This window comes from Salmo salar, unplaced genomic scaffold, assembly GCF_965601325.2.
Source record: "Salmo salar unplaced genomic scaffold, fSalSal1 ptg000293l, whole genome shotgun sequence".
NCBI lineage: Eukaryota > Metazoa > Chordata > Actinopteri > Salmoniformes > Salmonidae > Salmo > Salmo salar.
In genome coordinates this window covers 3,145,622-3,172,500 of record NW_027675346.1, presented here as the reverse complement: position 1 = coordinate 3,172,500, position 26,879 = coordinate 3,145,622, and the positions used below count along the sequence as shown (strand labels likewise).

The 26,879-nt window shown below is 42.0% G+C and overlaps 56 non-coding genes and 4 pseudogenes across 56 annotated transcripts in view; all 60 read right to left on the bottom strand.

Annotated features, from left to right (window-relative positions):
• The window catches only part of LOC145874500 (5S ribosomal RNA), a 119-nt gene extending 1 nt beyond the window's left edge, over positions 1 to 118 (bottom strand). Inside the window, exon 1 of the ribosomal RNA XR_014390136.1 lies at positions 1 to 118. This exon is cut by the window's left edge and continues 1 nt beyond it. This is a non-coding gene — a ribosomal RNA (5S ribosomal RNA).
• Positions 119 to 527: 409 nt separating this feature from the next.
• On the bottom strand, positions 528 to 646 carry LOC145875273 (5S ribosomal RNA). Its single transcript, XR_014390907.1, has one exon. It is a non-coding gene; the product is annotated as a 5S ribosomal RNA (ribosomal RNA).
• A 139-nt stretch (positions 647 to 785) lies between these two features.
• LOC145874499 (5S ribosomal RNA) lies at positions 786 to 904 on the bottom strand. The gene has a single exon (XR_014390135.1). It is a non-coding gene; the product is annotated as a 5S ribosomal RNA (ribosomal RNA).
• Positions 905 to 1,313: 409 nt separating this feature from the next.
• Positions 1,314 to 1,432, bottom strand: LOC145875272 (5S ribosomal RNA). The gene has a single exon (XR_014390906.1). It is a non-coding gene; the product is annotated as a 5S ribosomal RNA (ribosomal RNA).
• Positions 1,433 to 1,841: 409 nt separating this feature from the next.
• LOC145869732 (5S ribosomal RNA) lies at positions 1,842 to 1,960 on the bottom strand. The gene has a single exon (XR_014385728.1). It is a non-coding gene; the product is annotated as a 5S ribosomal RNA (ribosomal RNA).
• A 409-nt stretch (positions 1,961 to 2,369) lies between these two features.
• LOC145869731 (5S ribosomal RNA) lies at positions 2,370 to 2,488 on the bottom strand. Its single transcript, XR_014385727.1, has one exon. It is a non-coding gene; the product is annotated as a 5S ribosomal RNA (ribosomal RNA).
• A 409-nt stretch (positions 2,489 to 2,897) lies between these two features.
• LOC145875271 (5S ribosomal RNA) lies at positions 2,898 to 3,016 on the bottom strand. Its single transcript, XR_014390905.1, has one exon. It is a non-coding gene; the product is annotated as a 5S ribosomal RNA (ribosomal RNA).
• Positions 3,017 to 3,425: 409 nt separating this feature from the next.
• LOC145869730 (5S ribosomal RNA) lies at positions 3,426 to 3,544 on the bottom strand. Its single transcript, XR_014385726.1, has one exon. It is a non-coding gene; the product is annotated as a 5S ribosomal RNA (ribosomal RNA).
• Positions 3,545 to 3,953: 409 nt separating this feature from the next.
• LOC145869729 (5S ribosomal RNA) lies at positions 3,954 to 4,072 on the bottom strand. Its single transcript, XR_014385725.1, has one exon. It is a non-coding gene; the product is annotated as a 5S ribosomal RNA (ribosomal RNA).
• A 409-nt stretch (positions 4,073 to 4,481) lies between these two features.
• Positions 4,482 to 4,600, bottom strand: LOC145875270 (5S ribosomal RNA). Its single transcript, XR_014390904.1, has one exon. It is a non-coding gene; the product is annotated as a 5S ribosomal RNA (ribosomal RNA).
• Positions 4,601 to 5,009: 409 nt separating this feature from the next.
• LOC145869728 (5S ribosomal RNA) lies at positions 5,010 to 5,128 on the bottom strand. The gene has a single exon (XR_014385724.1). It is a non-coding gene; the product is annotated as a 5S ribosomal RNA (ribosomal RNA).
• Positions 5,129 to 5,537: 409 nt separating this feature from the next.
• Positions 5,538 to 5,656, bottom strand: LOC145869727 (5S ribosomal RNA). The gene has a single exon (XR_014385723.1). It is a non-coding gene; the product is annotated as a 5S ribosomal RNA (ribosomal RNA).
• A 409-nt stretch (positions 5,657 to 6,065) lies between these two features.
• On the bottom strand, positions 6,066 to 6,184 carry LOC145874498 (5S ribosomal RNA). Its single transcript, XR_014390134.1, has one exon. It is a non-coding gene; the product is annotated as a 5S ribosomal RNA (ribosomal RNA).
• Positions 6,185 to 6,594: 410 nt separating this feature from the next.
• On the bottom strand, positions 6,595 to 6,713 carry LOC145875269 (5S ribosomal RNA). The gene has a single exon (XR_014390903.1). It is a non-coding gene; the product is annotated as a 5S ribosomal RNA (ribosomal RNA).
• Positions 6,714 to 7,122: 409 nt separating this feature from the next.
• On the bottom strand, positions 7,123 to 7,241 carry LOC145869117 (5S ribosomal RNA). The gene has a single exon (XR_014385114.1). It is a non-coding gene; the product is annotated as a 5S ribosomal RNA (ribosomal RNA).
• A 409-nt stretch (positions 7,242 to 7,650) lies between these two features.
• On the bottom strand, positions 7,651 to 7,769 carry LOC145869908 (5S ribosomal RNA). Its single transcript, XR_014385904.1, has one exon. It is a non-coding gene; the product is annotated as a 5S ribosomal RNA (ribosomal RNA).
• Positions 7,770 to 7,908: 139 nt separating this feature from the next.
• LOC145870217 (5S ribosomal RNA) lies at positions 7,909 to 8,027 on the bottom strand. The gene has a single exon (XR_014386213.1). It is a non-coding gene; the product is annotated as a 5S ribosomal RNA (ribosomal RNA).
• A 139-nt stretch (positions 8,028 to 8,166) lies between these two features.
• On the bottom strand, positions 8,167 to 8,285 carry LOC145870106 (5S ribosomal RNA). Its single transcript, XR_014386102.1, has one exon. It is a non-coding gene; the product is annotated as a 5S ribosomal RNA (ribosomal RNA).
• A 139-nt stretch (positions 8,286 to 8,424) lies between these two features.
• Positions 8,425 to 8,543, bottom strand: LOC145875268 (5S ribosomal RNA). The gene has a single exon (XR_014390902.1). It is a non-coding gene; the product is annotated as a 5S ribosomal RNA (ribosomal RNA).
• Positions 8,544 to 8,952: 409 nt separating this feature from the next.
• LOC145868894 (5S ribosomal RNA) lies at positions 8,953 to 9,071 on the bottom strand. Its single transcript, XR_014384889.1, has one exon. It is a non-coding gene; the product is annotated as a 5S ribosomal RNA (ribosomal RNA).
• Positions 9,072 to 9,480: 409 nt separating this feature from the next.
• LOC145875267 (5S ribosomal RNA) lies at positions 9,481 to 9,599 on the bottom strand. The gene has a single exon (XR_014390901.1). It is a non-coding gene; the product is annotated as a 5S ribosomal RNA (ribosomal RNA).
• Positions 9,600 to 10,008: 409 nt separating this feature from the next.
• On the bottom strand, positions 10,009 to 10,127 carry LOC145875266 (5S ribosomal RNA). Its single transcript, XR_014390900.1, has one exon. It is a non-coding gene; the product is annotated as a 5S ribosomal RNA (ribosomal RNA).
• A 409-nt stretch (positions 10,128 to 10,536) lies between these two features.
• LOC145871021 (uncharacterized) lies at positions 10,537 to 10,643 on the bottom strand (annotated as a pseudogene).
• Positions 10,644 to 11,052: 409 nt separating this feature from the next.
• On the bottom strand, positions 11,053 to 11,171 carry LOC145870923 (uncharacterized; annotated as a pseudogene).
• Positions 11,172 to 11,580: 409 nt separating this feature from the next.
• Positions 11,581 to 11,699, bottom strand: LOC145874497 (5S ribosomal RNA). The gene has a single exon (XR_014390133.1). It is a non-coding gene; the product is annotated as a 5S ribosomal RNA (ribosomal RNA).
• Positions 11,700 to 12,108: 409 nt separating this feature from the next.
• On the bottom strand, positions 12,109 to 12,227 carry LOC145874702 (5S ribosomal RNA). The gene has a single exon (XR_014390338.1). It is a non-coding gene; the product is annotated as a 5S ribosomal RNA (ribosomal RNA).
• A 409-nt stretch (positions 12,228 to 12,636) lies between these two features.
• LOC145871020 (uncharacterized) lies at positions 12,637 to 12,743 on the bottom strand (annotated as a pseudogene).
• Positions 12,744 to 12,882: 139 nt separating this feature from the next.
• On the bottom strand, positions 12,883 to 13,001 carry LOC145874496 (5S ribosomal RNA). The gene has a single exon (XR_014390132.1). It is a non-coding gene; the product is annotated as a 5S ribosomal RNA (ribosomal RNA).
• Positions 13,002 to 13,139: 138 nt separating this feature from the next.
• LOC145874495 (5S ribosomal RNA) lies at positions 13,140 to 13,258 on the bottom strand. The gene has a single exon (XR_014390131.1). It is a non-coding gene; the product is annotated as a 5S ribosomal RNA (ribosomal RNA).
• A 409-nt stretch (positions 13,259 to 13,667) lies between these two features.
• LOC145868318 (5S ribosomal RNA) lies at positions 13,668 to 13,786 on the bottom strand. The gene has a single exon (XR_014384313.1). It is a non-coding gene; the product is annotated as a 5S ribosomal RNA (ribosomal RNA).
• A 409-nt stretch (positions 13,787 to 14,195) lies between these two features.
• Positions 14,196 to 14,314, bottom strand: LOC145875265 (5S ribosomal RNA). Its single transcript, XR_014390899.1, has one exon. It is a non-coding gene; the product is annotated as a 5S ribosomal RNA (ribosomal RNA).
• Positions 14,315 to 14,723: 409 nt separating this feature from the next.
• Positions 14,724 to 14,842, bottom strand: LOC145874700 (5S ribosomal RNA). Its single transcript, XR_014390336.1, has one exon. It is a non-coding gene; the product is annotated as a 5S ribosomal RNA (ribosomal RNA).
• Positions 14,843 to 15,251: 409 nt separating this feature from the next.
• On the bottom strand, positions 15,252 to 15,358 carry LOC145871023 (uncharacterized; annotated as a pseudogene).
• A 409-nt stretch (positions 15,359 to 15,767) lies between these two features.
• On the bottom strand, positions 15,768 to 15,886 carry LOC145870379 (5S ribosomal RNA). The gene has a single exon (XR_014386375.1). It is a non-coding gene; the product is annotated as a 5S ribosomal RNA (ribosomal RNA).
• A 139-nt stretch (positions 15,887 to 16,025) lies between these two features.
• LOC145875263 (5S ribosomal RNA) lies at positions 16,026 to 16,144 on the bottom strand. The gene has a single exon (XR_014390897.1). It is a non-coding gene; the product is annotated as a 5S ribosomal RNA (ribosomal RNA).
• Positions 16,145 to 16,553: 409 nt separating this feature from the next.
• On the bottom strand, positions 16,554 to 16,672 carry LOC145874494 (5S ribosomal RNA). The gene has a single exon (XR_014390130.1). It is a non-coding gene; the product is annotated as a 5S ribosomal RNA (ribosomal RNA).
• A 409-nt stretch (positions 16,673 to 17,081) lies between these two features.
• Positions 17,082 to 17,200, bottom strand: LOC145869995 (5S ribosomal RNA). Its single transcript, XR_014385991.1, has one exon. It is a non-coding gene; the product is annotated as a 5S ribosomal RNA (ribosomal RNA).
• Positions 17,201 to 17,339: 139 nt separating this feature from the next.
• On the bottom strand, positions 17,340 to 17,458 carry LOC145875512 (5S ribosomal RNA). The gene has a single exon (XR_014391148.1). It is a non-coding gene; the product is annotated as a 5S ribosomal RNA (ribosomal RNA).
• Positions 17,459 to 17,597: 139 nt separating this feature from the next.
• LOC145874493 (5S ribosomal RNA) lies at positions 17,598 to 17,716 on the bottom strand. Its single transcript, XR_014390129.1, has one exon. It is a non-coding gene; the product is annotated as a 5S ribosomal RNA (ribosomal RNA).
• A 409-nt stretch (positions 17,717 to 18,125) lies between these two features.
• On the bottom strand, positions 18,126 to 18,244 carry LOC145870450 (5S ribosomal RNA). Its single transcript, XR_014386446.1, has one exon. It is a non-coding gene; the product is annotated as a 5S ribosomal RNA (ribosomal RNA).
• A 408-nt stretch (positions 18,245 to 18,652) lies between these two features.
• Positions 18,653 to 18,771, bottom strand: LOC145869887 (5S ribosomal RNA). The gene has a single exon (XR_014385883.1). It is a non-coding gene; the product is annotated as a 5S ribosomal RNA (ribosomal RNA).
• A 139-nt stretch (positions 18,772 to 18,910) lies between these two features.
• LOC145874492 (5S ribosomal RNA) lies at positions 18,911 to 19,029 on the bottom strand. Its single transcript, XR_014390128.1, has one exon. It is a non-coding gene; the product is annotated as a 5S ribosomal RNA (ribosomal RNA).
• Positions 19,030 to 19,438: 409 nt separating this feature from the next.
• LOC145875262 (5S ribosomal RNA) lies at positions 19,439 to 19,557 on the bottom strand. The gene has a single exon (XR_014390896.1). It is a non-coding gene; the product is annotated as a 5S ribosomal RNA (ribosomal RNA).
• A 409-nt stretch (positions 19,558 to 19,966) lies between these two features.
• On the bottom strand, positions 19,967 to 20,085 carry LOC145868250 (5S ribosomal RNA). Its single transcript, XR_014384245.1, has one exon. It is a non-coding gene; the product is annotated as a 5S ribosomal RNA (ribosomal RNA).
• A 409-nt stretch (positions 20,086 to 20,494) lies between these two features.
• LOC145869776 (5S ribosomal RNA) lies at positions 20,495 to 20,613 on the bottom strand. The gene has a single exon (XR_014385772.1). It is a non-coding gene; the product is annotated as a 5S ribosomal RNA (ribosomal RNA).
• Positions 20,614 to 20,752: 139 nt separating this feature from the next.
• Positions 20,753 to 20,871, bottom strand: LOC145869850 (5S ribosomal RNA). Its single transcript, XR_014385846.1, has one exon. It is a non-coding gene; the product is annotated as a 5S ribosomal RNA (ribosomal RNA).
• Positions 20,872 to 21,010: 139 nt separating this feature from the next.
• On the bottom strand, positions 21,011 to 21,129 carry LOC145875611 (5S ribosomal RNA). Its single transcript, XR_014391256.1, has one exon. It is a non-coding gene; the product is annotated as a 5S ribosomal RNA (ribosomal RNA).
• Positions 21,130 to 21,538: 409 nt separating this feature from the next.
• On the bottom strand, positions 21,539 to 21,657 carry LOC145870449 (5S ribosomal RNA). Its single transcript, XR_014386445.1, has one exon. It is a non-coding gene; the product is annotated as a 5S ribosomal RNA (ribosomal RNA).
• Positions 21,658 to 22,066: 409 nt separating this feature from the next.
• On the bottom strand, positions 22,067 to 22,185 carry LOC145869849 (5S ribosomal RNA). The gene has a single exon (XR_014385845.1). It is a non-coding gene; the product is annotated as a 5S ribosomal RNA (ribosomal RNA).
• A 139-nt stretch (positions 22,186 to 22,324) lies between these two features.
• On the bottom strand, positions 22,325 to 22,443 carry LOC145875610 (5S ribosomal RNA). The gene has a single exon (XR_014391255.1). It is a non-coding gene; the product is annotated as a 5S ribosomal RNA (ribosomal RNA).
• Positions 22,444 to 22,852: 409 nt separating this feature from the next.
• On the bottom strand, positions 22,853 to 22,971 carry LOC145870448 (5S ribosomal RNA). The gene has a single exon (XR_014386444.1). It is a non-coding gene; the product is annotated as a 5S ribosomal RNA (ribosomal RNA).
• A 409-nt stretch (positions 22,972 to 23,380) lies between these two features.
• On the bottom strand, positions 23,381 to 23,499 carry LOC145869667 (5S ribosomal RNA). Its single transcript, XR_014385663.1, has one exon. It is a non-coding gene; the product is annotated as a 5S ribosomal RNA (ribosomal RNA).
• Positions 23,500 to 23,638: 139 nt separating this feature from the next.
• LOC145874982 (5S ribosomal RNA) lies at positions 23,639 to 23,757 on the bottom strand. The gene has a single exon (XR_014390616.1). It is a non-coding gene; the product is annotated as a 5S ribosomal RNA (ribosomal RNA).
• A 409-nt stretch (positions 23,758 to 24,166) lies between these two features.
• On the bottom strand, positions 24,167 to 24,285 carry LOC145868324 (5S ribosomal RNA). The gene has a single exon (XR_014384319.1). It is a non-coding gene; the product is annotated as a 5S ribosomal RNA (ribosomal RNA).
• A 407-nt stretch (positions 24,286 to 24,692) lies between these two features.
• LOC145874683 (5S ribosomal RNA) lies at positions 24,693 to 24,811 on the bottom strand. The gene has a single exon (XR_014390319.1). It is a non-coding gene; the product is annotated as a 5S ribosomal RNA (ribosomal RNA).
• A 139-nt stretch (positions 24,812 to 24,950) lies between these two features.
• Positions 24,951 to 25,069, bottom strand: LOC145869155 (5S ribosomal RNA). The gene has a single exon (XR_014385151.1). It is a non-coding gene; the product is annotated as a 5S ribosomal RNA (ribosomal RNA).
• Positions 25,070 to 25,478: 409 nt separating this feature from the next.
• LOC145868323 (5S ribosomal RNA) lies at positions 25,479 to 25,597 on the bottom strand. The gene has a single exon (XR_014384318.1). It is a non-coding gene; the product is annotated as a 5S ribosomal RNA (ribosomal RNA).
• A 409-nt stretch (positions 25,598 to 26,006) lies between these two features.
• On the bottom strand, positions 26,007 to 26,125 carry LOC145869556 (5S ribosomal RNA). The gene has a single exon (XR_014385552.1). It is a non-coding gene; the product is annotated as a 5S ribosomal RNA (ribosomal RNA).
• Positions 26,126 to 26,264: 139 nt separating this feature from the next.
• On the bottom strand, positions 26,265 to 26,383 carry LOC145869154 (5S ribosomal RNA). The gene has a single exon (XR_014385150.1). It is a non-coding gene; the product is annotated as a 5S ribosomal RNA (ribosomal RNA).
• A 139-nt stretch (positions 26,384 to 26,522) lies between these two features.
• Positions 26,523 to 26,641, bottom strand: LOC145874491 (5S ribosomal RNA). Its single transcript, XR_014390127.1, has one exon. It is a non-coding gene; the product is annotated as a 5S ribosomal RNA (ribosomal RNA).
• Between the last annotated feature and the right edge of the window lie 238 nt (positions 26,642 to 26,879).

Genomic DNA, 26,879 nt, shown 5'->3' with positions numbered 1-26,879 from the left:
GCTTACAGCACCTGGTATTCCCAGGCGGTCTCCCATCCAAGTACTAACCAGGCCCGACCCTGCTTAGCTTCCGAGATCAGACGAGATCGGGCGTACCCAGGCTGGTATGGCCGTAAGCGAGAAACAATCTCTTGCTACAACATATATAGTCAAAATGAGTCTTATAAACAGACATTGCATTTTCACCAATTAGATAAGCAGCTTGAACTTTGTGTCACTGAAAAAGTAGAAGAAATTATAAACACTGTTCCCATCACTTTTTAGCACAGGTAGTTGGATAAAATACAAACTTTATTTCCTTTCATCATTTGAACAGGGCAAAGGAGCACAAAGCACACACAAGCTGCATTCAGCAACAATATTCTTGTTTGTCTTATAAATACAAGGCAGATGCTAATTGAAAACACAAGGAAATTTGATCCTATTAAAAAGGCAGGAAGCTGCATTTAGTCAATTCATCATTAAATGCTTACTACAAGGCAGTGTTGCTGATGAAATAGTGCAGGGGCACACCCTCGTGGACAAAATGCTTACAGCACCTGGTATTCCCAGGCGGTCTCCCATCCAAGTACTAACCAGGCCCGACCCTGCTTCGCTTCCGAGATCAGACGAGATCGGGCGTACCCAGGCTGGTATGGCCGTAAGCGAGAAACAATCTCTTGCTACAACATATATAGTCAAAGTGAGTCTGATAAAACAGATATTTAGTCAATTCATCATTAAATGCTTAATACAATGCAGTGTTGCTGATGAAATAGTGCAAGAGCACCCCCTCGTGGACAAAATGCTTACAGCACCTGGTATTCCCAGGCGGTCTCCCATCCAAGTACTAACCAGGCCCGACCCTGCTTAGCTTCCGAGATCAGACGAGATCGGGCGTACCCAGGCTGGTATGGCCGTAAGCGAGAAACAATCTCTTGCTACAACATATATAGTCAAAATGAGTCTTATAAACAGACATTGCATTTTCACCAATTAGATAAGCAGCTTGAACTTTGTGTCACTGAAAAAGTAGAAGAAATTATAAACACTGTTCCCATCACTTTTTAGCACAGGTAGTTGGATAAAATACAAACTTTATTTCCTTTCATCATTTGAACAGGGCAAAGGAGCACAAAGCACACACAAGCTGCATTCAGCAACAATATTCTTGTTTGTCTTATAAATACAAGGCAGTTGCTAATTGAAAACACAAGGAAATTTGATCCTATTAAAAAGGCAGGAAGCTGCATTTAGTCAATTCATCATTAAATGCTTACTACAAGGCAGTGTTGCTGATGAAATAGTGCAGGGGCACACCCTCGTGGACAAAATGCTTACAGCACCTGGTATTCCCAGGCGGTCTCCCATCCAAGTACTAACCAGGCCCGACCCTGCTTCGCTTCCGAGATCAGACGAGATCGGGCGTACCCAGGCTGGTATGGCCGTAAGCGAGAAACAATCTCTTGCTACAACATATATAGTCAAAGTGAGTGTGATAAACAGACATTGCATTTTCACCAATTAGATAAGCAGCTTGAACTTTGTGTCACTGAAAAAGTAGAAGAAATTATAAACACTGTTCCCATCACTTTTTAGCACAGGTAGTTGGATAAAATACAAACTTTATTTCCTTTCATCATTTGAACAGGGCAAAGGAGCACAAAGCACACACAAGCTGCATTCAGCAACAATATTCTTGTTTGTCTTATAAATACAAGGCAGATGCTAATTGAAAACACAAGGAAATTTGATCCTATTAAAAAGGCAGGAAGCTGCATTTAGTCAATTCATCATTAAATGCTTACTACAAGGCAGTGTTGCTGATGAAATAGTGCAGGGGCACACCCTCGTGGACAAAATGCTTACAGCACCTGGTATTCCCAGGCGGTCTCCCATCCAAGTACTAACAAGGCCCGACCCTGCTTCGCTTCCGAGATCAGACGAGATCGGGCGTACCCAGGCTGGTATGGCCGTAAGCGAGAAACAATCTCTTGCTACAACATATATAGTCAAAGTGAGTGTGATAAACAGACATTGCATTTTCACCAATTAGATAAGCAGCTTGAACTTTGTGTCACTGAAAAAGTAGAAGAAATTACAAACACTGTTCCCATCACTTTTTAGCACAGGTAGTTGGATAAAATACAAACTTTATTTCCTTTCATCATTTGAACAGGGCAAAGGAGCACAAAGCACACACAAGCTGCATTCAGCAACAATATTCTTGTTTGTCTTATAAATACAAGGCAGATGCTAATTGAAAACACAAGGAAATTTGATCCTATTAAAAAGGCAGGAAGCTGCATTTAGTCAATTCATCATTAAATGCTTACTACAAGGCAGTGTTGCTGATGAAATAGTGCAGGGGCACACCCTCGTGGACAAAATGCTTACAGCACCTGGTATTCCCAGGCGGTCTCCCATCCAAGTACTAACAAGGCCCGACCCTGCTTCGCTTCCGAGATCAGACGAGATCGGGCGTACCCAGGCTGGTATGGCCGTAAGCGAGAAACAATCTCTTGCTACAACATATATAGTCAAAGTGAGTGTGATAAACAGACATTGGATTTTCACCAATTAGATAAGCAGCTTGAACTTTGTGTCACTGAAAAAGTAGAAGAAATTACAAACACTGTTCCCATCACTTTTTAGCACAGGTAGTTGGATAAAATACAAACTTTATTTCCTTTCATCATTTGAACAGGGCAAAGGAGCACAAAGCACACACAAGCTGCATTCAGCAACAATATTCTTGTTTGTCTTATAAATACAAGGCAGATGCTAATTGAAAACACAAGGAAATTTGATCCTATTAAAAAGGCAGGAAGCTGCATTTAGTCAATTCATCATTAAATGCTTACTACAAGGCAGTGTTGCTGATGAAATAGTGCAGGGGCACACCCTCGTGGACAAAATGCTTACAGCACCTGGTATTCCCAGGCGGTCTCCCATCCAAGTACTAACCAGGCCCGACCCTGCTTCGCTTCCGAGATCAGACGAGATCGGGCGTACCCAGGCTGGTATGGCCGTAAGCGAGAAACAATCTCTTGCTACAACATATATAGTCAAAGTGAGTGTGATAAACAGACATTGCATTTTCACCAATTAGATAAGCAGCTTGAACTTTGTGTCACTGAAAAAGTAGAAGAAATTATAAACACTGTTCCCATCACTTTTTAGCACAGGTAGTTGGATAAAATACAAACTTTATTTCCTTTCATCATTTGAACAGGGCAAAGGAGCACAAAGCACACACAAGCTGCATTCAGCAACAATATTCTTGTTTGTCTTATAAATACAAGGCAGATGCTAATTGAAAACACAAGGAAATTTGATCCTATTAAAAAGGCAGGAAGCTGCATTTAGTCAATTCATCATTAAATGCTTACTACAAGGCAGTGTTGCTGATGAAATAGTGCAGGGGCACACCCTCGTGGACAAAATGCTTACAGCACCTGGTATTCCCAGGCGGTCTCCCATCCAAGTACTAACAAGGCCCGACCCTGCTTCGCTTCCGAGATCAGACGAGATCGGGCGTACCCAGGCTGGTATGGCCGTAAGCGAGAAACAATCTCTTGCTACAACATATATAGTCAAAGTGAGTGTGATAAACAGACATTGCATTTTCACCAATTAGATAAGCAGCTTGAACTTTGTGTCACTGAAAAAGTAGAAGAAATTACAAACACTGTTCCCATCACTTTTTAGCACAGGTAGTTGGATAAAATACAAACTTTATTTCCTTTCATCATTTGAACAGGGCAAAGGAGCACAAAGCACACACAAGCTGCATTCAGCAACAATATTCTTGTTTGTCTTATAAATACAAGGCAGATGCTAATTGAAAACACAAGGAAATTTGATCCTATTAAAAAGGCAGGAAGCTGCATTTAGTCAATTCATCATTAAATGCTTACTACAAGGCAGTGTTGCTGATGAAATAGTGCAGGGGCACACCCTCGTGGACAAAATGCTTACAGCACCTGGTATTCCCAGGCGGTCTCCCATCCAAGTACTAACAAGGCCCGACCCTGCTTCGCTTCCGAGATCAGACGAGATCGGGCGTACCCAGGCTGGTATGGCCGTAAGCGAGAAACAATCTCTTGCTACAACATATATAGTCAAAGTGAGTGTGATAAACAGACATTGGATTTTCACCAATTAGATAAGCAGCTTGAACTTTGTGTCACTGAAAAAGTAGAAGAAATTACAAACACTGTTCCCATCACTTTTTAGCACAGGTAGTTGGATAAAATACAAACTTTATTTCCTTTCATCATTTGAACAGGGCAAAGGAGCACAAAGCACACACAAGCTGCATTCAGCAACAATATTCTTGTTTGTCTTATAAATACAAGGCAGATGCTAATTGAAAACACAAGGAAATTTGATCCTATTAAAAAGGCAGGAAGCTGCATTTAGTCAATTCATCATTAAATGCTTACTACAAGGCAGTGTTGCTGATGAAATAGTGCAGGGGCACACCCTCGTGGACAAAATGCTTACAGCACCTGGTATTCCCAGGCGGTCTCCCATCCAAGTACTAACCAGGCCCGACCCTGCTTCGCTTCCGAGATCAGACGAGATCGGGCGTACCCAGGCTGGTATGGCCGTAAGCGAGAAACAATCTCTTGCTACAACATATATAGTCAAAGTGAGTGTGATAAACAGACATTGCATTTTCACCAATTAGATAAGCAGCTTGAACTTTGTGTCACTGAAAAAGTAGAAGAAATTATAAACACTGTTCCCATCACTTTTTAGCACAGGTAGTTGGATAAAATACAAACTTTATTTCCTTTCATCATTTGAACAGGGCAAAGGAGCACAAAGCACACACAAGCTGCATTCAGCAACAATATTCTTGTTTGTCTTATAAATACAAGGCAGATGCTAATTGAAAACACAAGGAAATTTGATCCTATTAAAAAGGCAGGAAGCTGCATTTAGTCAATTCATCATTAAATGCTTACTACAAGGCAGTGTTGCTGATGAAATAGTGCAGGGGCACACCCTCGTGGACAAAATGCTTACAGCACCTGGTATTCCCAGGCGGTCTCCCATCCAAGTACTAACAAGGCCCGACCCTGCTTCGCTTCCGAGATCAGACGAGATCGGGCGTACCCAGGCTGGTATGGCCGTAAGCGAGAAACAATCTCTTGCTACAACATATATAGTCAAAGTGAGTGTGATAAACAGACATTGCATTTTCACCAATTAGATAAGCAGCTTGAACTTTGTGTCACTGAAAAAGTAGAAGAAATTACAAACACTGTTCCCATCACTTTTTAGCACAGGTAGTTGGATAAAATACAAACTTTATTTCCTTTCATCATTTGAACAGGGCAAAGGAGCACAAAGCACACACAAGCTGCATTCAGCAACAATATTCTTGTTTGTCTTATAAATACAAGGCAGATGCTAATTGAAAACACAAGGAAATTTGATCCTATTAAAAAGGCAGGAAGCTGCATTTAGTCAATTCATCATTAAATGCTTACTACAAGGCAGTGTTGCTGATGAAATAGTGCAGGGGCACACCCTCGTGGACAAAATGCTTACAGCACCTGGTATTCCCAGGCGGTCTCCCATCCAAGTACTAACAAGGCCCGACCCTGCTTCGCTTCCGAGATCAGACGAGATCGGGCGTACCCAGGCTGGTATGGCCGTAAGCGAGAAACAATCTCTTGCTACAACATATATAGTCAAAGTGAGTGTGATAAACAGACATTGGATTTTCACCAATTAGATAAGCAGCTTGAACTTTGTGTCACTGAAAAAGTAGAAGAAATTACAAACACTGTTCCCATCACTTTTTAGCACAGGTAGTTGGATAAAATACAAACTTTATTTCCTTTCATCATTTGAACAGGGCAAAGGAGCACAAAGCACACACAAGCTGCATTCAGCAACAATATTCTTGTTTGTCTTATAAATACAAGGCAGATGCTAATTGAAAACACAAGGAAATTTGATCCTATTAAAAAGGCAGGAAGCTGCATTTAGTCAATTCATCATTAAATGCTTACTACAAGGCAGTGTTGCTGATGAAATAGTGCAGGGGCACACCCTCGTGGACAAAATGCTTACAGCACCTGGTATTCCCAGGCGGTCTCCCATCCAAGTACTAACCAGGCCCGACCCTGCTTAGCTTCCGAGATCAGACGAGATCGGGCGTACCCAGGCTGGTATGGCCGTAAGCGAGAAACAATCTCTTGCTACAACATATATAGTCAAAATGAGTCTGATAAACAGACATTGCATTTTCACCAATTAGATAAGCAGCTTGAACTTTGTGTCACTGAAAAAGTAGAAGAAATTATAAACACTGTTCCCATCACTTTTTAGCACAGGTAGTTGGATAAAATACAAACTTTATTTCCTTTCATCATTTGAACAGGGCAAAGGAGCACAAAGCACACACAAGCTGCATTCAGCAACAATATTCTTGTTTGTCTTATAAATACAAGGCAGATTTCTAATTGAAAACACAAGGAAATTTGATCCTATTAAAAAGGCAGGAAGCTGCATTTAGTCAATTCATCATTAAATGCTTACTACAAGGCAGTGTTGCTGATGAAATAGTGCAGGGGCACACCCTCGTGGACAAAATGCTTACAGCACCTGGTATTCCCAGGCGGTCTCCCATCCAAGTACTAACCAGGCCCGACCCTGCTTCGCTTCCGAGATCAGACGAGATCGGGCGTACCCAGGCTGGTATGGCCGTAAGCGAGAAACAATCTCTTGCTACAACATATATAGTCAAAGTGAGTGTGATAAACAGACATTGCATTTTCACCAATTAGATAAGCAGCTTGAACTTTGTGTCACTGAAAAAGTAGAAGAAATTACAAACACTGTTCCCATCACTTTTTAGCACAGGTAGTTGGATAAAATACAAACTTTATTTCCTTTCATCATTTGAACAGGGCAAAGGAGCACAAAGCACACACAAGCTGCATTCAGCAACAATATTCTTGTTTGTCTTATAAATACAAGGCAGATGCTAATTGAAAACACAAGGAAATTTGATCCTATTAAAAAGGCAGGAAGCTGCATTTAGTCAATTCATCATTAAATGCTTACTACAAGGCAGTGTTGCTGATGAAATAGTGCAGGGGCACACCCTCGTGGACAAAATGCTTACAGCACCTGGTAGTCCCAGGCGGTCTCCCATCCAAGTACTAACCAGGCCCGACCCTGCTTAGCTTCCGAGATCAGACGAGATCGGGCGTACCCAGGCTGGTATGGCCGTAAGCGAGAAACAATCTCTTGCTACAACATATATAGTCAAAGTGAGTGTGATAAACAGACATTGCATTTTCACCAATTAGATAAGCAGCTTGAACTTTGTGTCACTGAAAAAGTAGAAGAAATTACAAACACTGTTCCCATCACTTTTTAGCACAGGTAGTTGGATAAAATACAAACTTTATTTCCTTTCATCATTTGAACAGGGCAAAGGAGCACAAAGCACACACAAGCTGCATTCATCAACAATATTCTTGTTTGTCTTATAAATACAAGGCAGATGCTAATTGAAAACACAAGGAAATTTGATCCTATTAAAAAGGCAGGAAGCTGCATTTAGTCAATTCATCATTAAATGCTTACTACAAGGCAGTGTTGCTGATGAAATAGTGCAGGGGCACACCCTCGTGGACAAAATGCTTACAGCACCTGGTATTCCCAGGCGGTCTCCCATCCAAGTACTAACCAGGCCAGACCCTGCTTAGCTTCCGAGATCAGACGAGATCGGGCGTACCCAGGCTGATATGGCCGTAAGCGAGAAGCAATCTCTTGCTACAACATATATAGTCAAAGTGAGTCTGATAAAACAGATATTTAGTCAATTCATCATTAAATGCTTAATACAAGGCAGTGTTGCTGATGAAATAGTGCAAGAGCACCCCCTCGTGGACAAAATGCTTACAGCACCTGGTATTCCCAGGCGGTCTCCCATCCAAGTACTAACCAGGCCCGACCCTGCTTAGCTTCCGAGATCAGACGAGATCGGGCGTACCCAGGATGGTATGGCCGTAAGCGAGAAACAATCTCTTGCTACAACATATATAGTCAAAGTGAGTCTGATAAAACAGATATTTAGTCAATTCATCATTAAATGCTTAATACAAGGCAGTGTTGCTGATGAAATAGTGCAAGAGCACCCCCTCGTGGACAAAATGCTTACAGCACCTGGTATTCCCAGGCGGTCTCCCATCCAAGTACTAACCAGGCCCGACCCTGCTTAGCTTCCGAGATCAGACGAGATCGGGCGTACCCAGGATGGTATGGCCGTAAGCGAGAAACAATCTCTTGCTACAACATATATAGTCAAAGTGAGTCTGATAAAACAGATATTTAGTCAATTCATCATTAAATGCTTAATACAAGGCAGTGTTGCTGATGAAATAGTGCAAGAGCACCCCCTCGTGGACAAAATGCTTACAGCACCTGGTATTCCCAGGCGGTCTCCCATCCAAGTACTAACCAGGCCCGACCCTGCTTCGCTTCCGAGATCAGACGAGATCGGGCGTACCCAGGCTGGTATGGCCGTAAGCGAGAAACAATCTCTTGCTACAACATATATAGTCAAAGTGAGTGTGATAAACAGACATTGCATTTTCACCAATTAGATAAGCAGCTTGAACTTTGTGTCACTGAAAAAGTAGAAGAAATTACAAACACTGTTCCCATCACTTTTTAGCACAGGTAGTTGGATAAAATACAAACTTTATTTCCTTTCATCATTTGAACAGGGCAAAGGAGCACAAAGCACACACAAGCTGCATTCAGCAACAATATTCTTGTTTGTCTTATAAATACAAGGCAGATGCTAATTGAAAACACAAGGAAATTTGATCCTATTAAAAAGGCAGGAAGCTGCATTTAGTCAATTCATCATTAAATGCTTACTACAAGGCAGTGTTGCTGATGAAATAGTGCAGGGGCACACCCTCGTGGACAAAATGCTGACAGCACCTGGTATTCCCAGGCGGTCTCCCATCCAAGTACTAACCAGGCCCGACCCTGCTTCGCTTCCGAGATCAGACGAGATCGGGCGTACCCAGGCTGGTATGGCCGTAAGCGAGAAACAATCTCTTGCTACAACATATATAGTCAAAGTGAGTGTGATAAACAGACATTGCATTTTCACCAATTAGATAAGCAGCTTGAACTTTGTGTCACTGAAAAAGTAGAAGAAATTACAAACACTGTTCCCATCACTTTTTAGCACAGGTAGTTGGATAAAATACAAACTTTATTTCCTTTCATCATTTGAACAGGGCAAAGGAGCACAAAGCACACACAAGCTGCATTCAGCAACAATATTCTTGTTTGTCTTATAAATACAAGGCAGATGCTAATTGAAAACACAAGGAAATTTGATCCTATTAAAAAGGCAGGAAGCTGCATTTAGTCAATTCATCATTAAATGCTTACTACAAGGCAGTGTTGCTGATGAAATAGTGCAGGGGCACACCCTCGTGGACAAAATGCTTACAGCACCTGGTATTCCCAGGCGGTCTCCCATCCAAGTACTAACCAGGCCCGACCCTGCTTCGCTTCCGAGATCAGACGAGATCGGGCGTACCCAGGCTGGTATGGCCGTAAGCGAGAAACAATCTCTTGCTACAACATATATAGTCAAAGTGAGTGTGATAAACAGACATTGCATTTTCACCAATTAGATAAGCAGCTTGAACTTTGTGTCACTGAAAAAGTAGAAGAAATTACAAACACTGTTCCCATCACTTTTTAGCACAGGTAGTTGGATAAAATACAAACTTTATTTCCTTTCATCATTTGAACAGGGCAAAGGAGCACAAAGCACACACAAGCTGCATTCAGCAACAATATTCTTGTTTGTCTTATAAATACAAGGCAGATGCTAATTGAAAACACAAGGAAATTTGATCCTATTAAAAAGGCAGGAAGCTGCATTTAGTCAATTCATCATTAAATGCTTACTACAAGGCAGTGTTGCTGATGAAATAGTGCAGGGGCACACCCTCGTGGACAAAATGCTTACAGCACCTGGTATTCCCAGGCGGTCTCCCATCCAAGTACTAACCAGGCCCGACCCTGCTTCGCTTCCGAGATCAGACGAGATCGGGCGTACCCAGGCTGGTATGGCCGTAAGCGAGAAACAATCTCTTGCTACAACATATATAGTCAAAGTGAGTGTGATAAACAGACATTGCATTTTCACCAATTAGATAAGCAGCTTGAACTTTGTGTCACTGAAAAAGTAGAAGAAATTACAAACACTGTTCCCATCACTTTTTAGCACAGGTAGTTGGATAAAATACAAACTTTATTTCCTTTCATCATTTGAACAGGGCAAAGGAGCACAAAGCACACACAAGCTGCATTCAGCAACAATATTCTTGTTTGTCTTATAAATACAAGGCAGATGCTAATTGAAAACACAAGGAAATTTGATCCTATTAAAAAGGCAGGAAGCTGCATTTAGTCAATTCATCATTAAATGCTTACTACAAGGCAGTGTTGCTGATGAAATAGTGCAGGGGCACACCCTCGTGGACAAAATGCTTACAGCACCTGGTATTCCCATCCAAGTACTAACCAGGCCCGACCCTGCTTCGCTTCCGAAATCAGACGAGATCGGGCGTACCCAGGCTGGTATGGCCGTATGCGAGAAACAATCTCTTGCTACAACATATATAGTCAAAGTGAGTGTGATAAACAGACATTGCATTTTCACCAATTAGATAAGCAGCTTGAACTTTGTGTCACTGAAAAAGTAGAAGAAATTACAAACACTGTTCCCATCACTTTTTAGCACAGGTAGTTGGATAAAATACAAACTTTATTTCCTTTCATCATTTGAACAGGGCAAAGGAGCACAAAGCACACACAAGCTGCATTCAGCAACAATATTCTTGTTTGTCTTATAAATACAAGGCAGATGCTAATTGAAAACACAAGGAAATTTGATCCTATTAAAAAGGCAGGAAGCTGCATTTAGTCAATTCATCATTAAATGCTTACTACAAGGCAGTGTTGCTGATGAAATAGTGCAGGGGCACACCCTCGTGGACAAAATGCTTACAGCACCTGGTATTCCCAGGCGGTCTCCCAGCCAAGTACTAACCAGGCCCGACCCTGCTTCGCTTCCAAAATCAGACGAGATCGGGCGTACCCAGGCTGGTATGGCCGTATGGGAGAAACAATCTCTTGCTACAACATATATAGTCAAAGTGAGTGTGATAAACAGACATTGCATTTTCACCAATTAGATAAGCAGCTTGAATTTTGTGTCACTGAAAAAGTAGAAGAAATTACAAACACTGTTCCCATCACTTTTTAGCACAGGTAGTTGGATAAAATACAAACTTTATTTCCTTTCATCATTTGAACAGGGCAAAGGAGCACAAAGCACACACAAGCTGCATTCAGCAACAATATTCTTGTTTGTCTTATAAATACAAGGCAGATGCTAATTGAAAACACAAGGAAATTTGATCCTATTAAAAAGGCAGGAAGCTGCATTTAGTCAATTCACCATTAAATGCTTACTACAAGGCAGTGTTGCTGATGAAATAGTGCAGGGGCACACCCTCGTGGACAAAATGCTTACAGCACCTGGTATTCCCAGGCGGTCTCCCATCCAAGTACTAACCAGGCCCGACCCTGCTTAGCTTCCGAGATCAGACGAGATCGGGCGTACCCAGGCTGGTATGGCCGTAAGCGAGAAACAATCTCTTGCTACAACATATATAGTCAAAATGAGTCTGATAAACAGACATTGCATTTTCACCAATTAGATAAGCAGCTTGAACTTTGTGTCACTGAAAAAGTAGAAGAAATTATAAACACTGTTCCCATCACTTTTTAGCACAGGTAGTTGGATAAAATACAAACTTTATTTCCTTTCATCATTTGAACAGGGCAAAGGAGCACAAAGCACACACAAGCTGCATTCAGCAACAATATTCTTGTTTGTCTTATAAATACAAGGCAGATGCTAATTGAAAACACAAGGAAATTTGATCCTATTAAAAAGGCAGGAAGCTGCATTTAGTCAATTCATCATTAAATGCTTACTACAAGGCAGTGTTGCTGATGAAATAGTGCAGGGGCACACCCTCGTGGACAAAATGCTTACAGCACCTGGTATTCCCAGGCGGTCTCCCATCCAAGTACTAACCAGGCCCGACCCTGCTTCGCTTCCGAGATCAGATGAGATCGGGCGTACCCAGGCTGGTATGGCCGTAAGCAAGAAACAATCTCTTGCTACAACATATATAGTCAAAGTGAGTGTGATAAACAGACATTGCATTTTCACCAATTAGATAAGCAGCTTGAACTTTGTGTCACTGAAAAAGTAGAAGAAATTACAAACACTGTTCCCATCACTTTTTAGCACAGGTAGTTGGATAAAATACTAACTTTATTTCCTTTCATCATTTGAACAGGGCAAAGGAGCACAAAGCACACACAAGCTGCATTCAGCAACAATATTCTTGTTTGTCTTATAAATACAAGGCAGATGCTAATTGAAAACACAAGGAAATTTGATCCTATTAAAAAGGCAGGAAGCTGCATTTAGTCAATTCATCATTAAATGCTTACTACAAGGCAGTGTTGCTGATGAAATAGTGCAGGGGCACACCCTCGTGGACAAAATGCTTACAGCACCTGGTATTCCCATCCAAGTACTAACCAGGCCCGACCCTGCTTCGCTTCCGAAATCAGACGAGATCGGGCGTACCCAGGCTGGTATGGCCGTATGCGAGAAACAATCTCTTGCTACAACATATATAGTCAAAGTGAGTCTGATAAAACAGATATTTAGTCAATTCATCATTAAATGCTTAATACAAGGCAGTGTTGCTGATGAAATAGTGCAAGAGCACCCCCTCGTGGACAAAATGCTTACAGCACCTGGTATTCCCAGGCGGTCTCCCATCCAAGTACTAACCAGGCCCGACCCTGCTTAGCTTCCGAGATCAGACGAGATCGGGCGTACCCAGGCTGGTATGGCCGTAAGCGAGAAACAATCTCTTGCTACAACATATATAGTCAAAGTGAGTCTGATAAAACAGATATTTAGTCAATTCATCATTAAATGCTTAATACAAGGCAGTGTTGCTGATGAAATAGTGCAAGAGCACCCCTCGTGGACAAAATGCTTACAGCACCTGGTATTCCCAGGCGGTCTCCCATCCAAGTACTAACCAGGCCCGACCCTGCTTAGCTTCCGAGATCAGACGAGATCGGGCGTACCCAGGCTGGTATGGCCGTAAGCGAGAAACAAACTCTTGCTACAACATATATAGTCAAAGTGAGTGTGATAAACAGACATTGCATTTTCACCAATTAGATAAGCAGCTTGAACTTTGTGTCACTGAAAAAGTAGAAGAAATTACAAACACTGTTCCCATCACTTTTTAGCACAGGTAGTTGGATAAAATACAAACTTTATTTCCTTTCATCATTTGAACAGGGCAAAGGAGCACAAAGCACACACAAGCTGCATTCAGCAACAATATTCTTGTTTGTCTTATAAATACAAGGCAGATGCTAATTGAAAACACAAGGAAATTTGATCCTATTAAAAAGGCAGGAAGCTGCATTTAGTCAATTCACCATTAAATGCTTACTACAAGGCAGTGTTGCTGATGAAATAGTGCAGGGGCACACCCTCGTGGACAAAATGCTTACAGCACCTGGTATTCCCAGGCGGTCTCCCATCCAAGTACTAACCAGGCCCGACCCTGCTTAGCTTCCGAGATCAGACAAGATCGGGCGTACCCAGGCTGGTATGGCCGTAAGCGAGAAACAATCTCTTGCTACAACATATATAGTCAAAATGAGTCTGATAAACAGACATTGCATTTTCACCAATTAGATAAGCAGCTTGAACTTTGTGTCACTGAAAAAGTAGAAGAAATTATAAACACTGTTCCCATCACTTTTTAGCACAGGTAGTTGGATAAAATACAAACTTTATTTCCTTTCATCATTTGAACAGGGCAAAGGAGCACAAAGCACACACAAGCTGCATTCAGCAACAATATTCTTGTTTGTCTTATAAATACAAGGCAGATGCTAATTGAAAACACAAGGAAATTTGATCCTATTAAAAAGGCAGGAAGCTGCATTTAGTCAATTCATCATTAAATGCTTACTACAAGGCAGTGTTGCTGATGAAATAGTGCAGGGGCACACCCTCGTGGACAAAATGCTTACAGCACCTGGTATTCCCAGGCGGTCTCCCATCCAAGTACTAACCAGGCCCGACCCTGCTTCGCTTCCGAGATCAGACGAGATCGGGCGTACCCAGGCTGGTATGGCCGTAAGCAAGAAACAATCTCTTGCTACAACATATATAGTCAAAGTGAGTGTGATAAACAGACATTGCATTTTCACCAATTAGATAAGCAGCTTGAACTTTGTGTCACTGAAAAAGTAGAAGAAATTACAAACACTGTTCCCATCACTTTTTAGCACAGGTAGTTGGATAAAATACAAACTTTATTTCCTTTCATCATTTGAACAGGGCAAAGGAGCACAAAGCACACACAAGCTGCATTCAGCAACAATATTCTTGTTTGTCTTATAAATACAAGGCAGATGCTAATTGAAAACACAAGGAAATTTGATCCTATTAAAAAGGCAGGAAGCTGCATTTAGTCAATTCATCATTAAATGCTTACTACAAGGCAGTGTTGCTGATGAAATAGTGCAGGGGCACACCCTCGTGGACAAAATGCTTACAGCACCTGGTATTCCCAGGCGGTCTCCCATCCAAGTACTAACCAGGCCCGACCCTGCTTCGCTTCCGAGATCAGATGAGATCGGGCGTACCCAGGCTGGTATGGCCGTAAGCAAGAAACAATCTCTTGCTACAACATATATAGTCAAAGTGAGTGTGATAAACAGACATTGCATTTTCACCAATTAGATAAGCAGCTTGAACTTTGTGTCACTGAAAAAGTAGAAGAAATTACAAACACTGTTCCCATCACTTTTTAGCACAGGTAGTTGGATAAAATACAAACTTTATTTCCTTTCATCATTTGAACAGGGCAAAGGAGCACAAAGCACACACAAGCTGCATTCAGCAACAATATTCTTGTTTGTCTTATAAATACAAGGCAGATGCTAATTGAAAACACAAGGAAATTTGATCCTATTAAAAAGGCAGGAAGCTGCATTTAGTCAATTCATCATTAAATGCTTACTACAAGGCAGTGTTGCTGATGAAATAGTGCAGGGGCACACCCTCGTGGACAAAATGCTTACAGCACCTGGTATTCCCATCCAAGTACTAACCAGGACCGACCCTGCTTCGCTTCCGAAATCAGACGAGATCGGGCGTACCCAGGCTGGTATGGCCGTATGCGAGAAACAATCTCTTGCTACAACATATATAGTCAAAGTGAGTGTGATAAACAGACATTGCATTTTCACCAATTAGATAAGCAGCTTGAACTTTGTGTCACTGAAAAAGTAGAAGTAATTACAAACACTGTTCCCATCACTTTTTAGCACAGGTAGTTGGATAAAATACAAACTTTATTTCCTTTCATCATTTGAACAGGGCAAAGGAGCACAAAGCACACACAAGCTGCATTCAGCAACAATATTCTTGTTTGTCTTATAAATACAAGGCAGATGCTAATTGAAAACACAAGGAAATTTGATCCTATTAAAAAGGCAGGAAGCTGCATTTAGTCAATTCATCATTAAATGCTTACTACAAGGCAGTGTTGCTGATGAAATAGTGCAGGGGCACACCCTCGTGGACAAAATGCTTACAGCACCTGGTATTCCCAGGCGGTCTCCCAGCCAAGTACTAACCAGGCCCGACCCTGCTTCGCTTCCGAAATCAGACGAGATCGGGCGTACCCAGGCTGGTATGGCCGTATGCGAGAAACAATCTCTTGCTACAACATATATAGTCAAAGTGAGTCTGATAAAACAGATATTTAGTCAATTCATCATTAAATGCTTAATACAAGGCAGTGTTGCTGATGAAATAGTGCAGGGGCACACCCTCGTGGACAAAATGCTTACAGCACCTGGTATTCCCAGGCGGTCTCCCATCCAAGTACTAACCAGGCCCGACCCTGCTTCGCTTCCGAGATCAGACGAGATCGGGCGTACCCAGGCTGGTATGGCCGTAAGCGAGAAACAATCTCTTGCTACAACATATATAGTCAAAGTGAGTGTGATAAACAGACATTGAACTTTCACCAATTAGATAAGCAGCTTGAACTTTGTGTCACTGAAAAAGTAGAAGAAATTACAAACACTGTTCCCATCACTTTTTAGCACAGGTAGTTGGATAAAATACAAACTTTATTTCCTTTCATCATTTGAACAGGGCAAAGGAGCACAAAGCACACACAAGCTGCATTCAGCAACAATATTCTTGTTTGTCTTATAAATACAAGGCAGATGCTAATTGAAAACACAAGGAAATTTGATCCTATTAAAAAGGCAGGAAGCTGCATTTAGTCAATTCATCATTAAATGCTTACTACAAGGCAGTGTTGCTGATGAAATAGTGCAGGGGCACACCCTCGTGGACAAAATGCTTACAGCACCTGGTATTCCCAGGCGGTCTCCCATCCAAGTACTAACCAGGCCCGACCCTGCTTAGCTTCCGAGATCAGACGAGATCGGGCGTACCCAGGCTGGTATGGCCGTAAGCGAGAAACAATCTCTTGCTACAACATATATAGTCAAAGTGAGTGTGATAAACAGACATTGCATTTTCACCAATTAGATAAGCAGCTTGAACTTTGTGTCACTGAAAAAGTAGAAGAAATTACAAACACTGTTCCCATCACTTTTTAGCACAGGTAGTTGGATAAAATACAAACTTTATTTCCTTTCATCATTTGAACAGGGCAAAGGAGCACAAAGCACACACAAGCTGCATTCAGCAACAATATTCTTGTTTGTCTTATAAATACAAGGCAGATGCTAATTGAAAACACAAGGAAATTTGATCCTATTAAAAAGGCAGGAAGCTGCATTTAGTCAATTCATCATTAAATGCTTACTACAAGGCAGTGTTGCTGATGAAATAGTGCAGGGGCACACCCTCGTGGACAAAATGCTTACAGCACCTGGTATTCCCAGGCGGTCTCCCATCCAAGTACTAACCAGGCCCGACCCTGCTTAGCTTCCGAGATCAGACGAGATCGGGCGTACCCAGGATGGTATGGCCGTAAGCGAGAAACAATCTCTTGCTACAACATATATAGTCAAAGTGAGTCTGATAAAACAGATATTTAGTCAATTCATCATTAAATGCTTAATACAAGGCAGTGTTGCTGATGAAATAGTGCAAGAGCACCCCCTTGTGGACAAAATGCTTACAGCACCTGGTATTCCCAGGCGGTCTCCCATCCAAGTACTAACCAGGCCCGACCCTGCTTTGCTTCCGAGATCAGACGAGATCGGGCGTACCCAGGCTGGTATGGCCGTAAGCGAGAAACAATCTCTTGCTACAACATATATAGTCAAAGTGAGTCTGATAAAACAGATATTTAGTCAATTCATCATTAAATGCTTAATACAAGGCAGTGTTGCTGATGAAATAGTGCAAGAGCACCCCCTCGTGGACAAAATGCTTACAGCACCTGGTATTCCCAGGCGGTCTCCCATCCAAGTACTAACCAGGCCCGACCCTGCTTAGCTTCCGAGATCAGACGAGATCGGGCGTACCCAGGCTGGTATGGCCGTAAGCGAGAAACAATCTCTTGCTACAACATATATAGTCAAAATGAGTCTGATAAACAGACATTGCATTTTCACCAATTAGATAAGCAGCTTGAACTTTGTGTCACTGAAAAAGTAGAAGAAATTATAAACACTGTTCCCATCACTTTTTAGCACAGGTAGTTGGATAAAATACAAACTTTATTTCCTTCCATCATTTGAACAGGGCAAAGGAGCACAAAGCACACACAAGCTGCATTCAGCAACAATATTCTTGTTTGTCTTATAAATACAAGGCAGATGCTAATTGAAAACACAAGGAAATTTGATCCTATTAAAAAGGCAGGAAGCTGCATTTAGTCAATTTATCATTAAATGCTTACTACAAGGCAGTGTTGCTGATGAAATAGTGCAGGGGCACACCCTCGTGGACAAAATGCTTACAGCACCTGGTATTCCCAGGCGGTCTCCCATCCAAGTACAAACCAGGCCCGACCCTGCTTCGCTTCCGAAATCAGACGAGATCGGGCGTACCCAGGCTGGTATGGCCGTATGCGAGAAACAATCTATTGCTACAACATATATAGTCAAAGTGAGTGTGATAAACAGACATTGCATTTTCACCAATTAGATAAGCAGCTTGAACTTTGTGTCACTGAAAAAGTAGAAGAAATTACAAACACTGTTCCCATCACTTTTTAGCACAGGTAGTTGGATAAATACAAACTTTATTTCCTTTCATCATTTGAACAGGGCAAAGGAGCACAAAGCACACACAAGCTGCATTCAGCAACAATATTCTTGTTTGTCTTATAAATACAAGGCAGATGCTAATTGAAAACACAAGGAAATTTGATCCTATTAAAAAGGCAGGAAGCTGCATTTAGTCAATTCATCATTAAATGCTTACTACAAGGCAGTGTTGCTGATGAAATAGTGCAGGGGCACACCCTCGTGGACAAAATGCTTACAGCACCTGGTATTCCCAGGCGGTCTCCCATCCAAGTACTAACCAGGCCCGACCCTGCTTAGCTTCCGAGATCAGACGAGATCGGGCGTACCCAGGATGGTATGGCCGTAAGCGAGAAACAATCTCTTGCTACAACATATATAGTCAAAGTGAGTCTGATAAAACAGATATTTAGTCAATTCATCATTAAATGCTTAATACAAGGCAGTGTTGCTGATGAAATAGTGCAAGAGCACCCCCTCGTGGACAAAATGCTTACAGCACCTGGTATTCCCAGGCGGTCTCCCATCCAAGTACTAACCAGGCCCGACCCTGCTTAGCTTCCGAGATCAGACGAGATCGGGCGTACCCAGGCTGGTATGGCCGTAAGCGAGAAAAAATCTCTTGCTACAACATATATAGTCAAAATGAGTCTGATAAACAGACATTGCATTTTCACCAATTAGATAAGCAGCTTGAACTTTGTGTCACTGAAAAAGTAGAAGAAATTATAAACACTGTTCCCATCACTTTTTAGCACAGGTAGTTGGATAAAATACAAACTTTATTTCCTTTCATCATTTGAACAGGGCAAAGGAGCACAAAGCACACACAAGCTGCATTCAGCAACAATATTCTTGTTTGTCTTATAAATACAAGGCAGATGCTAATTGAAAACACAAGGAAATTTGATCCTATTAAAAAGGCAGGAAGCTGCATTTAGTCAATTCATCATTAAATGCTTACTACAAGGCAGTGTTGCTGATGAAATAGTGCAGGGGCACACCCTCGTGGACAAAATGCTTACAGCACCTGGTATTCCCAGGCGGTCTCCCATCCAAGTACTAACCAGGCCCGACCCTGCTTCGCTTCCGAGATCAGACGAGATCGGGCGTACCCAGGCTGGTATGGCCGTAAGCGAGAAACAATCTCTTGCTACAACATATATAGTCAAAGTGAGTGTGATAAACAGACATTGAACTTTCACCAATTAGATAAGCAGCTTGAACTTTGTGTCACTGAAAAAGTAGAAGAAATTACAAACACTGTTCCCATCACTTTTTAGCACAGGTAGTTGGATAAAATACAAACTTTATTTCCTTTCATCATTTGAACAGGGCAAAGGAGCACAAAGCACACACAAGCTGCATTCAGCAACAATATTCTTGTTTGTCTTATAAATACAAGGCAGATGCTAATTGAAAACACAAGGAAATTTGATCCTATTAAAAAGGCAGGAAGCTGCATTTAGTCAATTCATCATTAAATGCTTACTACAAGGCAGTGTTGCTGATGAAATAGTGCAGGGGCACACCCTCGTGGACAAAATGCTTACAGCACCTGGTATTCCCAGGCGGTCTCCCATCCAAGTACTAACCAGGCCCGACCCTGCTTAGCTTCCGAGATCAGACGAGATCGGGCGTACCGAGGCTGGTATGGCCGTAAGCGAGAAACAATCTCTTGCTACAACATATATAGTCAAAGTGAGTGTGATAAACAGACATTGCATTTTCACCAATTAGATAAGCAGCTTGAACTTTGTGTCACTGAAAAAGTAGAAGAAATTACAAACACTGTTCCCATCACTTTTTAGCACAGGTAGTTGGATAAAATACAAACTTTATTTCCTTTCATCATTTGAACAGGGCAAAGGAGCACAAAGCACACACAAGCTGCATTCAGCAACAATATTCTTGTTTGTCTTATAAATACAAGGCAGATGCTAATTGAAAACACAAGGAAATTTGATCCTATTAAAAAGGCAGGAAGCTGCATTTAGTCAATTCATCATTAAATGCTTACTACAAGGCAGTGTTGCTGATGAAATAGTGCAGGGGCACACCCTCGTGGACAAAATGCTTACAGCACCTGGTATTCCCAGGCGGTCTCCCATCCAAGTACTAACCAGGCCCGACCCTGCTTAGCTTCCGAGATCAGACGAGATCGGGCGTACCCAGGATGGTATGGCCGTAAGCGAGAAAAAATCTCTTGCTACAACATATATAGTCAAAGTGAGTCTGATAAAACAGATATTTAGTCAATTCATCATTAAATGCTTAATACAAGGCAGTGTTGCTGATGAAATAGTGCAAGAGCACCCCCTCGTGGACAAAATGCTTACAGCACCTGGTATTCCCAGGCGGTCTCCCATCCAAGTACTAACCAGGCCAGACCCTGCTTTGCTTCCGAGATCAGACGAGATCGGGCGTACCCAGGCTGGTATGGCCGTAAGCGAGAAACAATCTCTTGCTACAACATATATAGTCAAAGTGAGTCTGATAAAACAGATATTTAGTCAATTCATCATTAAATGCTTAATACAAGGCAGTGTTGCTGATGAAATAGTGCAAGAGCACCCCCTCGTGGACAAAATGCTTACAGCACCTGGTATTCCCAGGCGGTCTCCCATCCAAGTACTAACCAGGCCCGACCCTGCTTAGCTTCCGAGATCAGACGAGATCGGGCGTACCCAGGCTGGTATGGCCGTAAGTGAGAAACAATCTCTTGCTACAACATATATAGTCAAAATGAGTCTGATAAACAGACATTGCATTTTCACCAATTAGATAAGCAGCTTGAACTTTGTGTCACTGAAAAAGTAGAAGAAATTATAAACACTGTTCCCATCACTTTTTAGCACAGGTAGTTGGATAAAATACAAACTTTATTTCCTTCCATCATTTGAACAGGGCAAAGGAGCACAAAGCACACACAAGCTGCATTCAGCAACAATATTCTTGTTTGTCTTATAAATACAAGGCAGATGCTAATTGAAAACACAAGGAAATTTGATCCTATTAAAAAGGCAGGAAGCTGCATTTAGTCAATTCATCATTAAATGCTTACTACAAGGCAGTGTTGCTGATGAAATAGTGCAGGGGCACACCCTCGTGGACAAAATGCTTACAGCACCTGGTATTCCCAGGCGGTCTCCCATCCAAGTACAAACCAGGCCCGACCCTGCTTCGCTTCCGAAATCAGACGAGATCGGGCGTACCCAGGCTGGTATGGCCGTATGCGAGAAACAATCTATTGCTACAACATATATAGTCAAAGTGAGTGTGATAAACAGACATTGCATTTTCACCAATTAGATAAGCAGCTTGAACTTTGTGTCACTGAAAAAGTAGAAGAAATTACAAACACTGTTCCCATCACTTTTTAGCACAGGTAGTTGGATAAAATACAAACTTTATTTCCTTTCATCATTTGAACAGGGCAAAGGAGCACAAAGCACACACAAGCTGCATTCAGCAACAATATTCTTGTTTGTCTTATAAATACAAGGCAGATGCTAATTGAAAACACAAGGAAATTTGATCCTATTAAAAAGGCAGGAAGCTGCATTTAGTCAATTCATCATTAAATGCTTACTACAAGGCAGTGTTGCTGATGAAATAGTGCAGAGGCACACCCTCGTGGACAAAATGCTTACAGCACCTGGTATTCCCAGGCGGTCTCCCATCCAAGTACTAACCAGGCCAGACCCTGCTTTGCTTCCGAGATCAGACGAGATCGGGCGTACCCAGGCTGGTATGGCCGTAAGCGAGAAACAATCTCTTGCTACAACATATATAGTCAAAGTGAGTCTGATAAAACAGATATTTAGTCAATTCATCATTAAATGCTTAATACAAGGCAGTGTTGCTGATGAAATAGTGCAAGAGCACCCCCTCGTGGACAAAATGCTTACAGCACCTGGTATTCCCAGGCGGTCTCCCATCCAAGTACTAACCAGGCCCGACCCTGCTTAGCTTCCGAGATCAGACGAGATCGGGCGTACCCAGGCTGGTATGGCCGTAAGTGAGAAACAATCTCTTGCTACAACATATATAGTCAAAATGAGTCTGATAAACAGACATTGCATTTTCACCAATTAGATAAGCAGCTTGAACTTTGTGTCACTGAAAAAGTAGAAGAAATTATAAACACTGTTCCCATCACTTTTTAGCACAGGTAGTTGGATAAAATACAAACTTTATTTCCTTCCATCATTTGAACAGGGCAAAGGAGCACAAAGCACACACAAGCTGCATTCAGCAACAATATTCTTGTTTGTCTTATAAATACAAGGCAGATGCTAATTGAAAACACAAGGAAATTTGATCCTATTAAAAAGGCAGGAAGCTGCATTTAGTCAATTCATCATTAAATGCTTACTACAAGGCAGTGTTGCTGATGAAATAGTGCAGGGGCACACCCTCGTGGACAAAATGCTTACAGCACCTGGTATTCCCAGGCGGTCTCCCATCCAAGTACAAACCAGGCCCGACCCTGCTTCGCTTCCGAAATCAGACGAGATCGGGCGTACCCAGGCTGGTATGGCCGTATGCGAGAAACAATCTATTGCTACAACATATATAGTCAAAGTGAGTGTGATAAACAGACATTGCATTTTCACCAATTAGATAAGCAGCTTGAACTTTGTGTCACTGAAAAAGTAGAAGAAATTACAAACACTGTTCCCATCACTTTTTAGCACAGGTAGTTGGATAAAATACAAACTTTATTTCCTTTCATCATTTGAACAGGGCAAAGGAGCACAAAGCACACACAAGCTGCATTCAGCAACAATATTCTTGTTTGTCTTATAAATACAAGGCAGATGCTAATTGAAAACACAAGGAAATTTGATCCTATTAAAAAGGCAGGAAGCTGCATTTAGTCAATTCATCATTAAATGCTTACTACAAGGCAGTGTTGCTGATGAAATAGTGCAGAGGCACACCCTCGTGGACAAAATGCTTACAGCACCTGGTATTCCCAGGCGGTCTCCCATCCAAGTACTAACCAGGCCCGACCCTGCTTAGCTTCCGAGATCAGACGAGATCGGGCGTACCCAGGATGGTATGGCCGTAAGCGAGAAACAATCTCTTGCTACAACATATATAGTCAAAGTGAGTCTGATAAAACAGACATTTAGTCAATTCATCATTAAATGCTTAATACAAGGCAGTGTTGCTGATGAAATAGTGCAAGAGCACCCCCTCGTGGACAAAATGCTTACAGCACCTGGTATTCCCAGGCGGTCTCCCATCCAAGTACTAACCAGGCCCGACCCTGCTTAGCTTCCGAGATCAGACGAGATCGGGGGTACCCAGGCTGGTATGGCCGTAAGCGAGAAACAATCTCTTGCTACAACATATATAGTCAAAGTGAGTGTGATAAACAGACATTGCATTTTCACCAATTAGATAAGCAGCTTGAACTTTGTGTTACTGAAAAAGTAGAAGAAATTACAAACACTGTTCCCATCACTTTTTAGCACAGGTAGTTGGATAAAATACAAACTTTATTTCCTTTCATCATTTGAACAGGGCAAAGGAGCACAAAGCACACACAAGCTGCATTCAGCAACAATATTCTTGTTTGTCTTATAAATACAAGGCAGATGCTAATTGAAAGCACAAGGAAATTTGATCCTATTAAAAAGGCAGGAAGCTGCATTTAGTCAATTCATCATTAAATGCTTACTACAAGGCAGTGTTGCTGATGAAATAGTGCAGGGGCACACCCTCGTGGACAAAATACTTACAGCACCTGGTATTCCCAGGCGGTCTCCCATCCAAGTACTAACCAGGCCCGACCCTGCTTCGCTTCCGAGATCAGACGAGATCGGGCGTACCCAGGCTGGTATGGCCGTAAGCGAGAAACAATCTCTTGCTACAACATATATAGTCAAAGTGAGTGTGATAAACAGACTGCATTTTCACCAATTAGATAAGCAGCTTGAACTTTGTGTCACTGAAAAAGTAGAAGAAATTACAAACACTGTTCCCATCACTTTTTAGCACAGGTAGTTGGATAAAATACAAACTTTATTTCCTTTCATCATTTGAACAGGGCAAAGGAGCACAAAGCACACACAAGCTGCATTCAGCAACAATATTCTTGTTTGTCTTATAAATACAAGGCAGATGCTAATTGAAAACACAAGGAAATTTGATCCTATTAAAAAGGCAGGAAGCTGCATTTAGTCAATTCATCATTAAATGCTTACTACAAGGCAGTGTTGCTGATGAAATAGTGCAGAGGCACACCCTCGTGGACAAAATGCTTACAGCACCTGGTATTCCCAGGCGGTCTCCCATCCAAGTACTAACCAGGCCCGACCCTGCTTAGCTTCCAAGATCAGACGAGATCGGGCGTACCCAGGATGGTATGGCCGTAAGCGAGAAGCAATCTCTTGCTACAACATATATAGTCAAAGTGAGTCTGATAAAACAGATATTTAGTCAATTCATCATTAAATGCTTAATACAAGGCAGTGTTGCTGATGAAATAGTGCAAGAGCACCCCCTCGTGGACAAAATGCTTACAGCACCTGGTATTCCCAGGCGGTCTCACATCCAAGTACTAACCAGGCCCGACCCTGCTTAGCTTCCGAGATCAGACGAGATCGGGCGTACCCAGGCTGGTATGGCCGTAAGCGAGAAACAATCTCTTGCTACAACATATATAGTCAAAGTGAGTGTGATAAACAGACATTGCATTTTCACCAATTAGATAAGCAGCTTGAACTTTGTGTCACTGAAAAAGTAGAAGAAATTACAAACACTGTTCCCATCACTTTTTAGCACAGGTAGTTGGATAAAATACAAACTTTATTTCCTTTCATCATTTGAACAGGGCAAAGGAGCACAAAGCACACACAAGCTGCATTCAGCAACAATATTCTTGTTTGTCTTATAAATACAAGGCAGATGCTAATTGAAAACACAAGGAAATTTGATCCTATTAAAAAGGCAGGAAGCTGCATTTAGTCAATTCATCATTAAATGCTTACTACAAGGCAGTGTTGCTGATGAAATAGTGCAGGGGCACACCCTCGTGGACAAAATACTTACAGCACCTGGTATTCCCAGGCGGTCTCCCATCCAAGTACTAACCAGGCCCGACCCTGCTTCGCTTCCGAGATCAGACGAGATCGGGCGTACCCAGGCTGGTATGGCCGTAAGCGAGAAACAATCTCTTGCTACAACATATATAGTCAAAGTGAGTGTGATAAACAGACATTGCATTTTCACCAATTAGATAAGCAGCTTGAACTTTGTGTCACTGAAAAAGTAGAAGAAATTACAAACACTGTTCCCATCACTTTTTAGCACAGGTAGTTGGATAAAATACAAACTTTATTTCCTTTCATCATTTGAACAGGGCAAAGGAGCACAAAGCACACACAAGCTGCATTCAGCAACAATATTCTTGTTTGTCTTATAAATACAAGGCAGATGCTAATTGAAAACACAAGGAAATTTGATCCTATTAAAAAGGCAGGAAGCTGCATTTAGTCAATTCATCATTAAATGCTTACTACAAGGCAGTGTTGCTGATGAAATAGTGCAGAGGCACACCCTCGTGGACAAAATGCTTACAGCACCTGGTATTCCCAGGCGGTCTCCCATCCAAGTACTAACCAGGCCCGACCCTGCTTAGCTTCCGAGATCAGACGAGATCGGGCGTACCCAGGATGGTATGGCCGTAAGCGAGAAGCAATCTCTTGCTACAACATATATAGTCAAAGTGAGTCTGATAAAACAGATATTTAGTCAATTCATCATTAAATGCTTAATACAAGGCAGTGTTGCTGATGAAATAGTGCAAGAGCACCCCCTCGTGGACAAAATGCTTACAGCACCTGGTATTCCCAGGCGGTCTCACATCCAAGTACTAACCAGGCCCGACCCTGCTTAGCTTCCGAGATCAGACGAGATCGGGCGTACCCAGGCTGGTATGGCCGTAAGCGAGAAACAATCTCTTGCTACAACATATATAGTCAAAGTGAGTCTGATAAAACAGATATTTAGTCAATTCATCATTAAATGCTTAATACAAGGCAGTGTTGCTGATGAAATAGTGCAAGAGCACCCCCTCGTGGACAAAATGCTTACAGCACCTGGTATTCCCAGGCGGTCTCCCATCCAAGTACTAACCAGGCCCGACCCTGCTTAGCTTCCGAGATCAGACGAGATCGGGCGTACCCAGGCTGGTATGGCCGTAAGCGAGAAACAATCTCTTGCTACAACATATATAGTCAAAATGAGTCTGATAAACAGACATTGCATTTTCACCAATTAGATAAGCAGCTTGAACTTTGTGTCACTGAAAAAGTAGAAGAAATTATAAACACTGTTCCCATCACTTTTTAGCACAGGTAGTTGGATAAAATACAAACTTTATTTCCTTTCATCATTTGAACAGGGCAAAGGAGCACAAAGCACACACAAGCTGCATTCAGCAA